The sequence below is a fragment of the Mus caroli genome, chromosome 4 (assembly GCF_900094665.2).
Source record: "Mus caroli chromosome 4, CAROLI_EIJ_v1.1, whole genome shotgun sequence".
Classification (NCBI taxonomy): Eukaryota; Metazoa; Chordata; class Mammalia; order Rodentia; family Muridae; genus Mus; species Mus caroli.
Window position 1 is genome coordinate 56669760 of NC_034573.1, and position 11032 is coordinate 56680791.

General features: G+C 46.3%; 1 protein-coding gene across 2 annotated transcripts in view; it reads left to right on the forward strand.

The window, feature by feature from the left end:
• The first annotated feature begins 2546 nt into the window (after positions 1-2546).
• The window catches only part of Rgs3 (regulator of G protein signaling 3), a 138990-nt gene continuing 130504 nt past the window's right edge, over positions 2547-11032 (forward strand). For both annotated transcript variants that reach the window (XM_029476128.1, XM_021159585.2), the window contains exons 1-2: positions 2547-2600; positions 9212-9384. The gene's annotated coding sequence lies outside the window, so the exon portion shown is untranslated. The remainder of the gene's footprint in view (positions 2601-9211; positions 9385-11032) is intronic.

The following is an 11032-nucleotide window of genomic DNA, read 5'->3' on the forward strand; positions in this document are numbered from 1 at the left end:
GTGTCACAGAGGAACTCTGGACCAAGCCTTAGATCTTTGAAGAGAAACTTTCCCTCATCAATTATTTTGTTACCCTAAGTACAGTTTGATTAGAAGAATGCATCAAACATGGTCTCAAAACAGACCAAGGGAGAAAGCCAAATCTACCACCTCCCATTCTTTCCTTCAACACTGCATGATGTCACCAAGTTACTAGCTTGTGCTATATTTAGCTGAACTTTCACAGCAGAGAAATCAAAGAGCTCTTATGTGGGCTGTTTTCCTGAAAATAGCTAGTTCTTGAGTGTATGCTGTAGAATGTTTTCTTTGTGGCTGCATTTTATTACTGTTTTCACTTTTTAGCCTACCTCAAGACTTGTTGCCAGGCACAACCCAATTTCCTGGGGTGGGGAGTGGGGGTGGGGTAGAGTGGTGCCCATTTTTACTTAATTTTACTTAATTTCATACCCAGAATAGAAGGCCTAATATTTGTGGGGTCTTGTTTGGTTTTTGTTTTGTTCTTCAAGACAGGGGTCTCTTTGTATAGCCCTGGCTGTCCTGGAACTCACTCTGTAGACCAAGTTGACTTTGAACTCAGAGATCCACCTGCCTCTGCCTTCCAAGTTCTGGGATTAAAGGCATGTATCACCACTGTCTGGCTTAGAAGGTCTAATTATTTTATAACTAACCTAACTACTTGGTGAAACAACTCTCAGAAACTACAATAGTCTTTATAGTCTAAAAATTTGTGTGTGCACACTTTGTGTGTGTATGTGTGTGTGTGTGTGTGTGTGTGTGTATGTGTGTGAATGTGGGCACTGTGGACATCTGGAGGTCAGAGGACAATCTGTGCGAGTTGGTTCTTGCCTTCAACCTTGTCGAGTTAAGGTTTCTCTTCTTTCTGCCGCTCCGGAGAACTTCTGCCGAGCTCGCGCTTGAGATTTCAGACTCTCCTCTCTCCTCCTCCATCACAGTGAGAATGCCCAGACCACAGATGCACACCCCTCATGTGCCTTTTATATGAGTTCTGGGGAATGGACTCAGATCATCAAGCTTGTGTGACAAGCACTTTTTATCTGCTGAGCCACCTCCTGGCCCCTCAGTCCTCCCGATGAGTGCAAAGTTTCCTTTTGCATCACTGACATCTTGAGTAGGAAGATGCTTATCATCAGCACTGGCCTTCTGTTTTCAAAGGTGGAAAACCTGTTTCCACTCTGAAGCCCATTCCATTCCTTTCATATCCAGTCCTCAAAGGAGGAGAACCACAGAGAGGATCTGGGATTACGTGAGGTATGTAAGCCATGTAGCATGCTTGCCTTAATGATGGGTGTACAACCCACATACTATTTTGGGTGGTTCCTTGGCCAATCCTATGGATAGATGTGTGTTGTCTTCATTTTATAGAGAAGGCTCAGAATACAGGGCTGATGTGAAGTAGATGAAGGGAGTTACTCAAGATTGAAGGCCAAGAAGAACAGAAGAGCCAGGTTCACCACCAAATGACGCTTCCTTGTCCTCTGTATCTGGGTCCTTCTCTGACTTCCTCTTTTTAAAAAAATATTGTAAAAGAGTTATTTTAATTTTATGTATGGATGTTTGCCTGCATGTACATATGTGTATTATAGACATCCCTGGTACCCATGGAAGCCAGAAGAGGGCATCAGATTTCCTGGAACTGTGAATCACCATGTGGGTGCTGTGAACTGAGCAGCAAGTGTTCCTAACCACTGAGACACCTCTCCAGCTCTGGACTCCCCCCACTTTGTTTGTTTTTTTTTTTCAAAAACTGACATCATATTTGTATATAACACACTGTGACAAACTGGTCTCCTTCCCACTTCCTCTCTCATCCCGGGTTGTGAAACTCCTGACAGTGCCTGCGAGATCTTTGAAGAAATACTTCTCCTCTTCAATTATTTTGCTATCCTACGTATAGTTTAATTGGAAGGGCAGATTAAACATGATCTCAAAACAGACGAAAGGAGAAAGCCAAATCTGCCACCTCCCATTCTTTCCTTCAACACTGCATGACGTCATGCACTTGTGCCCTGTGCAGGTATCACAGCTGCCCTGTGCTCATGATCGCAACGGCCACATCTTGTCAGGAGGGCAGTGGCCCCTCTTCTCTATCCTTTGGTCTTCACAGTCCATCCACTCCCTCTTGGATGACGTCCCTGGGACTTGGAGCAAGTGTCATAGATGTCCCATCTGGGACCAAGCACTCAGTGTCTGTTCCCAGTATGGTGACTAGTTATGAGCCCACACTTTGACCATCACCCATAGCGGAGAAAGGCTTCTTTGACCAAGGTTGAGAATGTCACTCGTCTAAGAGTATACACGGGCATATGCAGAAGGCGATGAACTCTGCTCCACTCTGCAAAAAATGTCAGCAGTTGATTGCCCCACAGTGCCTGTGAGTGCTCTCTGGCTCTTTAAAGTTAGCTGAGATGGGGCACCCTAAAGCAAAAAGGGAGGAGAAAGCAATGTAAACAAGAAATGACAAAGGGGGTAGCACCCTGTTAGAGCTCCCGCCTCAGCCTCGCAGTGTTCTGACCAAGGAGGGTCCAGGTAACTGCTGCTAACTGACACTTCCCGTCACCCCGGGGCTTTGGGAAGCTGAAGTAAGACTCTGAGCTTGGAGATTAACTTTGATAATTTGACAGGGGAACTTGAAGTTGAGTCTCCTGAAACATGGTCGTGAGAGACTAATATTTCCAAGAAAGTAGTCATCAGTCCTCTACCTCTACCATGTGCCACTCTCTGGCCCCTGCTTGAAGGAGGCCACTTGGTTTAGTTCACTTTGGTTTTGGATGGTGCTTCCTGGTGACACATAGCCCAAGCTTATCTGTGTGTGCGGTCATTGTATAAACCTGTAGCCTAGGTCCACACTGTCTCTTGGAGCCAGAGTCCATTTTGGGTGTTGTCCTAGCCACAGGGGCCACAGAGTCTGATTTTCATTTTTGAATTATAGAAGATGCACTGAGTTTGGTGGGGAGGGGTCAGGGTTTCACCAGTGACCCTTAAAAAATCAGTTTAATTCAAATATGCCTAAAAGAATTTCTTGCTAGATTAGGGACAGAAATATCCCCGGCCTTTAGATGGACATGATTAGAGGCCCTTTGGAGCCAAAGGGAATCTGAAAGAATTTTTTTTTCTTTTTGTTGCCATGAAGTACCAGATTATGAAACTAATGTGTTCTTCGGTAATGCATTAACAAATGTTTATTTAATACCAGAGTTTTGTTATGCGTTACAGCATCGGTGGCTCTCAACCTGTGGTCACGACCCCTTTGGAGGTCGAATGACCCTGCAACAAGGGTCGCATATTAGATATCCTATTGACCAGATATTTACATTATGATTTCTAATAATAACAAAGTGATAATTATGACGTAGCAGTGAAAAAATGTTATGGTTGGGGGTCACCACAACATGAGGAGCTGTATTAAAGGGTCTCGGCATTAGGAAGGTTGAGAACCCGTGTTAGAGAGGAAATTAACTCTTCATTTACCTTTTGTTGTTGGCTTGAAACAGGGGCTCTCTCTGTAGCCCTGCATTGCTTCAAAATCATGGCATCCCTCCTGCCTCGGTCTCTTAAGGGCTGGGATTACAGACACTTGCAGGTAACTTTCCATCACTGACTGGACAGGAATCTGGAGGCAGGAACTGAAGCAGAGGCTGTGGGGGAGGGCTGTTTTCTGGCTTGTTCCTCCTGGCTTGCTCAGCCAGCTTTCTTATACAACTCCTCTGAACCTGTGAGCCGGCCCCAATTAAATGCTCTAAGAGTTGCCGTAGTCATGGTGTATCTTAACAACACTGAAACCCTAACTAAGACACAGGGACCACCTGTCCAAGGGTGTCAAGACCCACAGAGGGCTGGGCTGAACCCTTCGACATCAATCAGTAATTAAGAGAATGCCCTATGGGCTAGTCTACCAGCAATCTGGTGGAAGTGTTTTCTCAATTGAGATTCCTCTTTCCAAATAACTCTAGTTTATGTCAAGTTGATGAAAATTAACCAACACAACTGACCCAGTTTTCTTATTACCTCGAAAAAGAAAGAAGGGTTCAAGTGGTAGAAAGTTACTTCCTGGAAATAGAGCTCTGCAGAGGAAATCTCCTGAGCACGCTGTCTTGACAGTTGTGACCACTAGGTGGTGATATTACGTCATGAAAACAACACCTTTTGCGACCAGTGCCTGTACAACAAAGACATTTTCAGGAGTAAATGAGGAAGATACGTTTTCTAATTTGTATACAGAGTCCAATTTAAATGCTTGAGGGGACTGGTAGCTCCTTGATGCTGAGCCTGTTGTCATGGTTACAACACCAGGTTACAAATGACAAATAGGAGGCTGACGAATGAATGGACTATCTCAATAATTTAGATTATTACTGAAAGCACCCTTTCAAGAATATGTGGAATTCTGTAGTCCAGAGGCTTCAAATTTGGGGAAGTTGAAAACTATTGATGACCTGACATCATTAGGACAGACTCAGGGAGGTGAAAATACCAAAGACAGCCTAAGGCACTAATACACTCTCTCACTCTCTCTCTCTCTCTCTCTCTCTCTCTCTCTCTTCCTCTCTCCCTCCNCTCTCTCTCTCTCTCTCTCTCTCTCTCTCTCCCTTCCTCCCTCCCTCCCTCCCTTCCTCCCTCCCTCCCTCCGAATCTCTCCTCTCTCTGTCTGTTTGTCTCTGTCTGTCTGTCTCTACCTCCTGTCCTCCCTCTGACTCTCTCTGTCTCTCTGTGTCTCTCTGTCTGTCTTTGTCTGTCTCTCTCCGTGTGAGTAATGTTGTTTGGCCAGGGTTTAAGTCCTAGCACCAAAAGGAAGAAAAGAAAACGAAGAACCAAGTCTATGTGTACTTGCAAAACATTTGAAGCAGTCTTAAATATAGCCTAGCCCAGCCTCTAGTTTGAGATTGTCTTTGCCTCTGCTTCTCAAGGGCTTGAATCGTAGGTGTGTGGTACTATCAGGGAGCCTGTGTGTATCTTGATTAAGTCACACATGCTTTTATAAAACAGGAAATGGGCTGGTGGGATGGCTCAGTGGGTAAAGGCATTTATCACCAAGCTTGATAACTTAGGTTCAGTCTTCAGGACCCACATGAGGGAAGCAGAGAATTGATTTTTGTGGATTACCGTCTGACCTACACACACACACACACACACACACACACACACACACACACACACACACAGTGGCAAATGTGTACCTACACAGAGACAAAAAACGAACTACATAGAAAGGGGGCTAGGGGGCTGGAGAGATGGCACAGCAGTGAAGAACTTGCTGCTCTTCCAGAGGACTGGCACCTACATGCTCCTCATGACTGTCTGTCAGTCCAGTTGTAGGGGATCTGACGGCCTCTTCTGGATGCCATGTGCTGCATGCACAGTCACGTGCAGGCAAATCACTTACAGATATAAAATATATCTAAAATAGCAGTAGAGTGTAGTTTGGTGGAGTACACCTATAATTCCAGCACTCAGAAGTTGGAGACAGAATTTCAAGTTTGAACACAGGCTGGGCTACAGAGCAAGATCCTTTCTCAAACCATTCTTGACTTCTTTCTTGAGTCTGTACAGTGTATAAAGGTATTTCTGCCTTGGAAGGGATTATGAAAAGTTATCTGTTAATTTTCTCTGCCTCTCATTCACTGGTTCGTTGTAAAGTCATTTATGGTATAAATATCATTGTAAAGATTTATCGTGTGTGTGTGTGTGTGTGTGTGTGTGTGTGTGTGTGTGTGTGTGTGTCTTGGATGAGTATGTGCGCATGTGCGTGCACTGCTGCACTTGCGGAGGCCAGAAGAGGGCATTAGATCCCTCGGAGCTGGAGTTACAGGCATCTGCGAGAAGTCTGGCTTGTCCTGTAGGGGGTGAGATCCTCATAAGTGCACAGCACGTGCGCTCAGCCACGGAGCCTTCTTACCCACCAGTCTCCACTGCACAGTGATCAGCCGAGCAACTGCTGTGGGAAAAGCACTGGTCCAGGTTTATGTCTCTGGTCTCATCATCTTGCCTTGTCTTAGTCCCTCCGAGATCAATACCAAATCACATTAGCCATATTGTTCACACCCTCCCTCCCACTCTACTCTGATGCCTCGGGTTTTTCCCTGATCTGGGTCCAGCCTTGTTCTCCACACAGACTGCCTCCTCCCCTTCACTCATCTTCCAACATGAAAGTATTACAATCTTTCCCTAAAGCCGTCCCTTGCCCGGAGATCAGCACAGCCTCTTTTACTGGGTTTATGAGCATCTCAGGGCACAGCCACCTGGACTGACTTTATCCCATTTGCCTGAACCCTCTTTACTCCGTATGCTCCCACCATGGCTGCTTTTATTTTGACTTCTTCTAATGAGCTGCGTCCTGTGCTATTTTCAGACTTAAAATTTTTTTGGGACTTTCCATTCAACCTGGAACATTCCTTTTTTCCTTCCTGTTTGGCTATTTTCTGTTCATTCTTAGGTCTCGGCTTACATGTTCCCCGATTTGGAAATAAGCCTTTCCCCATCTGGACCTGTAAGAGTGAGTTCCCCCTTTCATTCTCTTCTTGTGGCCTCTATGGGGCGTGTGGGCCACAGCTTGCTCTTGCCACCCTCTACTGCCAGACTGTGTCACTTGGGGGGAGTGCCTGGCATTGTGAAGGCCCAGGAATGCAGGGTGAAGAGTGAATTAGTGAAATGCACATCTGCATTTCTTCTTTTTTTCATTCACTTGTTCTTCCTTCCTTTATTCCTATATTCCTATTATTATTATTTTAAAGATTTATTTCTATTTATTTCATGTATGTGTGTATATTGTAGCTGTCTTCAGACACTCCAGAAGAGGGCATCAGATCCCATTACAGATGGTTGTGAGCCACTATGTGGCTTCTGGGAATTGAACTCAGGACCTTTGGAAGAGCAGTCATTGCTCTTAACTACTGAGCCATCTCTCCAGCCCTATGATTTTTTTTTTTTTTAAATCTTGATCCAGTGGCCATGTGAAGCTGTGGAGGGACCAGGGAGCCTGAGCATGAGGCTTTCCTGGAAGTTAGGAAACTATGTAGCTCTGGTTGTTCTGGGACTCCCTGTGTTGACCAGGCTGGTCTCAAACTCACAGATATCTGCCCGCCTCTGTTTTCCTAGTGCTGAATTAAAGGCATACGCCACCATGTTCAGCAATTCTCTCTCTCTTTTTTTTAAATTAAAAAATTAATGTATTTGAATATTTTCGTGCATGTATATCTGTGCCACATGTGCATTCCTGGTGCCCAAAGAAGGCAGAATTGGCACTGGAACTGGAGTGACAGACAGTTGTGAGCCACCATGTGGGTGCTGGGACTCTGGAAGAGCAGCCAGTGCTCCTAACTGCTGAGCCATCTCTCCAGCCCTCTCTTCTTTTCTTTAAGTGCACTCGGGAGCTAGCTAGCGGGGTAAGATACAACACGCAAAAGTGGAGCTGTGCTGGTGAGAAAGGTCAGCCAGGATGTCATCGTTTGAAACTGTGTTTCCATTTTCACTGTGGGTGGCATTTGAGGTGGAAAGGGATGACCAGATAGATTCGGACAATAGGCAAGGAGTAGAATTCTTCTGGGAAAGAGGAGGAGGTAGAGTGGAGAATGCTTGGGTCTAGCTTGTATAGGCCCTAGATGCTACTGTTTCAGAAAATCTTGATCCAGTGGCCATGTGAAGCTGTGGAGGGACCAGGGAGACTGAGCAGGAGGCTTTCCTGGAAGTTAGGGTGGGAGGTGCTTGGGGCCTGGACTAGTGGGTGTGACTTGACTATAGGGAGTCTGAGAAGACACGGACTGAACAGTGAAGGTGGGAAGGAATGGAGGAGAGGGAAAAGCCAGTGCTTTCAGCCAGATTCCACCAGGTGCTGTCTCTAGCATAGTCAAAGTCAAGTGGAGGAGGAGCCAGTCGGAGGTCAGAGGAAGGAAGAATTCATCCATCAAACCTTTATGTGGTCCAGTGAAGGCTGCATTTCCCTGTGGAAACTCAGTATGTGTGGCTAAAACAACAAAAAACAAAAAACAAAACAAAACAAAAAAGCACAAATGTGAGGAGAAGACACGCAGAGCTGACAGGACAACTGCAGCTAATAGAAGCTGTCCTAGTTCCCCTGCTCCAAGTGCCTCCAAAGAGAGGCCAAGATGGGGGAGGGAAATTATCCAGTCCCCTTTCCATTTGTAATGCCATGTGATTTTATGAGTGACATAAGGGATTATTTTAGGGCAATTGTGGCTGTTCACAATCTATGTCTTGAATGCTGGTTGTAGAATTGAAATTCCTGGCAAGATTTAGCCACCCACCCGCTAGTCCTGCCCCCACCCCAGTTTGTGGCAGGTGCTAATCAGGCAGTCAGCAGCTATGAAGACTTCTGTTGCTACTGTGGTGGAGTAGTTCACTCTCTGAGTGGAAAGATGGAGTGCTGGCTACATTTATGTCAACTGGACACACTGTAGTCATCTGAGAAGAGAAACCTTGATTGAGAAAACACCTTCAGAAGATCCGGCTGTGGGCTAGCATATTTCTTAATTAGTTATTGATGGGGAGGTCCCAGCCCCTTGTGGGCGATGGTAGCCCCGGACTGGTGGTCCTGGGTTCTATAAGAAAGAAGGCTGAGGAAGCCATATAGAGCAAGCCAGTAAGCAACACCCCTCCATGGCCTCTGCCTCCAGGTTTCTCCCTGTTTGCGTTCCTGTCCTTGGCTTCCCTTCAGTGATGAACTACAATGTAGACGTGTAAGCCCAATCAACCCTTTCCTCCCTAACTTAGTGTTTGGTCATGGTGTTTTGTCACAGCTAAGTCAGAAGAGGAAGCAGACAGTTAGGGCTCCAGAGTAGGTGAACAGTCGGAAAGGTGGGCACACGGAGGAAGGCAGGTGTGTCATGGTCATGGTGGCCTGGGTGCTTGGATTGGAGAGTGACCTTGGAGTCATCAGAACAGTCAAGGACAGCAGTAGGCATGTGTGACACATCAAAGGGCAGGAACCAGGAGAAAGGACAGGCCTCGGGCAGAGCCAACAGCACATTTCCCCTGGGAAGGTATGAAGAGTCAGTCATACCAGAAAGCAATGGTTAGAGGAGTGGGAGGACCCAGGCAAGGTGGAGGACAGCCAAGAACAGAAATGCAGCTTCCATAAGGGGATCGGTGGTGACCGCCAAGCCAATGAACAGCTTTGCTTGAGAGGTGGTGGCAGGAAGCGTGACTGATGATAATCCACACCACTTCTCTGTTACAGCTCCAGTAAAACCATCTTCCCCAAAGAATGGGCTCCGTGCGGACCATGGCCTTTTCCCTTTGTAATCTGCTGCCAGCCGTGGAACTGCACTTTGGCATCTTACACTGATGCAGAAGAAGACGCTCGACCTCAGCCTTAAGGTCCAGCTTGCCGGGTCCAGCTGAGCCACAGATGTAAGCAGTAGTGGTTGTGTTTCCTACAAATCAAATCAACCCTGCAGCATTCCTGCCCATACCAGGAGAGCCAGATTCCCACATGGCTGTAAACACTCACTTGTGAAGGGTTTCCCTGGAGTTTGCCTCTTGTGGTGGCGACCTCTTAAGAATCTAGATAAGGCAGCCTTCAGCAGTTTGTTCCTGGATGCAGGAGGCCCTGGGTGTTTTCAGCCAATGGTTCCTTATCCTGGTTACATTGTTCTTTTAAAAATCATTTAAATAATATGAAAACCCTATTTTACACAGACTTGCTTAGCGCTTCCAGTGGTTTTGTTTTTGTTTTTGTTTTTTTTCCGCCCCAGTCTTTTGAGCAGATGCAGATTGTAGCACATCATTTTCTCTTGGCCTGAAAGACCCTTACTATTCTCCTAGTGTGTATATAGAAGTTACATTCCTTCGGCTTTTGCAAATCTGAGAAAATACTTACTCTTCATTTCTTTGAAAGCTTTTTCTGTTGAGTGGAGAACTCTTGTTGACATTTTGTTTCTTTTCCTAGCATTTGGGAGGCACAGATAGGTAGGTAGGTAGGTAGGTGGCTGTGAGTTCAAGGTCAGCTTAGTCTACATAGTGAGTTCCAGCTCAGCCAGGGGCTATATACTGATACCCTGCCTCAAAACAGAAAGCAAAACAAAACGCACAGCCCCTACACTCCCCCTTCCAAGAACAATAACAAGAAAACCCGAGGTTCCTTCCTGTCTTCTGCACTTACTTCTGATGAGGAGTCTGACCTCACTCTCATTGCTGCCCATGGACTTTACTGAGAGGTCTGCTTCCGAGACTCCCCCACCAGCCTCAGGCATCTTATGCAGCTCTGGCAGAGGCCTCTTCACAGTTCTTTGTTTTCCCTACATTGAGATTTTTGGATTTGAGAGTGTATAGTTTCTTCAAGTTTGGAAAAATACAGCCCACTGCCTCCTGCTTCCTTTAGGGTGCAGTACGCATGTACACACAGGGCGGCACACTTGTGTGCCTTCCTGGGGGTCAACCTCCAGGGCAGTTTCTCCGGTACTGACTTGTTGGTTTTGAGGCAGGGTCTCTCGGTTGGCCTGGGATGACCCAGTAGGCTATACTGGCTGGCCCAGGAGCTCCGGCATTCACCAGTCTCCATGTCCCACAGCATGATTACACGTACACGGTACCATGCCCAGTTTCATATGGAGTTCTGGGATGGGGCCCCGTTCTCATGCAAACTTGGTGAGCACAGTACTGACGGCCACTTGAATGGATTTTTTGGTCTCCAAGTTCACTAATCTGTAGTGCACTACTAATCTCATCCTGTGCAATTTTCTCTCATCTCAGACACTGTGTTTCCCCTTCAGATAGCCAATATTTCACTCGACTATTTCTTGATGAAACAAAATGACTTCTAAGGAACAAAGGTTTACTTGGCTGGGAAGTTCAGAGTTTCTGTCTGTGGTTACCTGGTCTGTGTTTCTGGGCCTGGGTGGTAAGGGGATGTGCATTGTGGAAGAAGCTGGTGAGAGAGAAAAGATGGTCACTTCAGAGCAGTCAGAGAGAGAGAGAGAGAGAGACAGAGAGAGAGAGAGAGACAGAGAGAGAGAGAGAGACAGAGAGAGACAGAGAGACAGAGAGAGAGACAGAGACA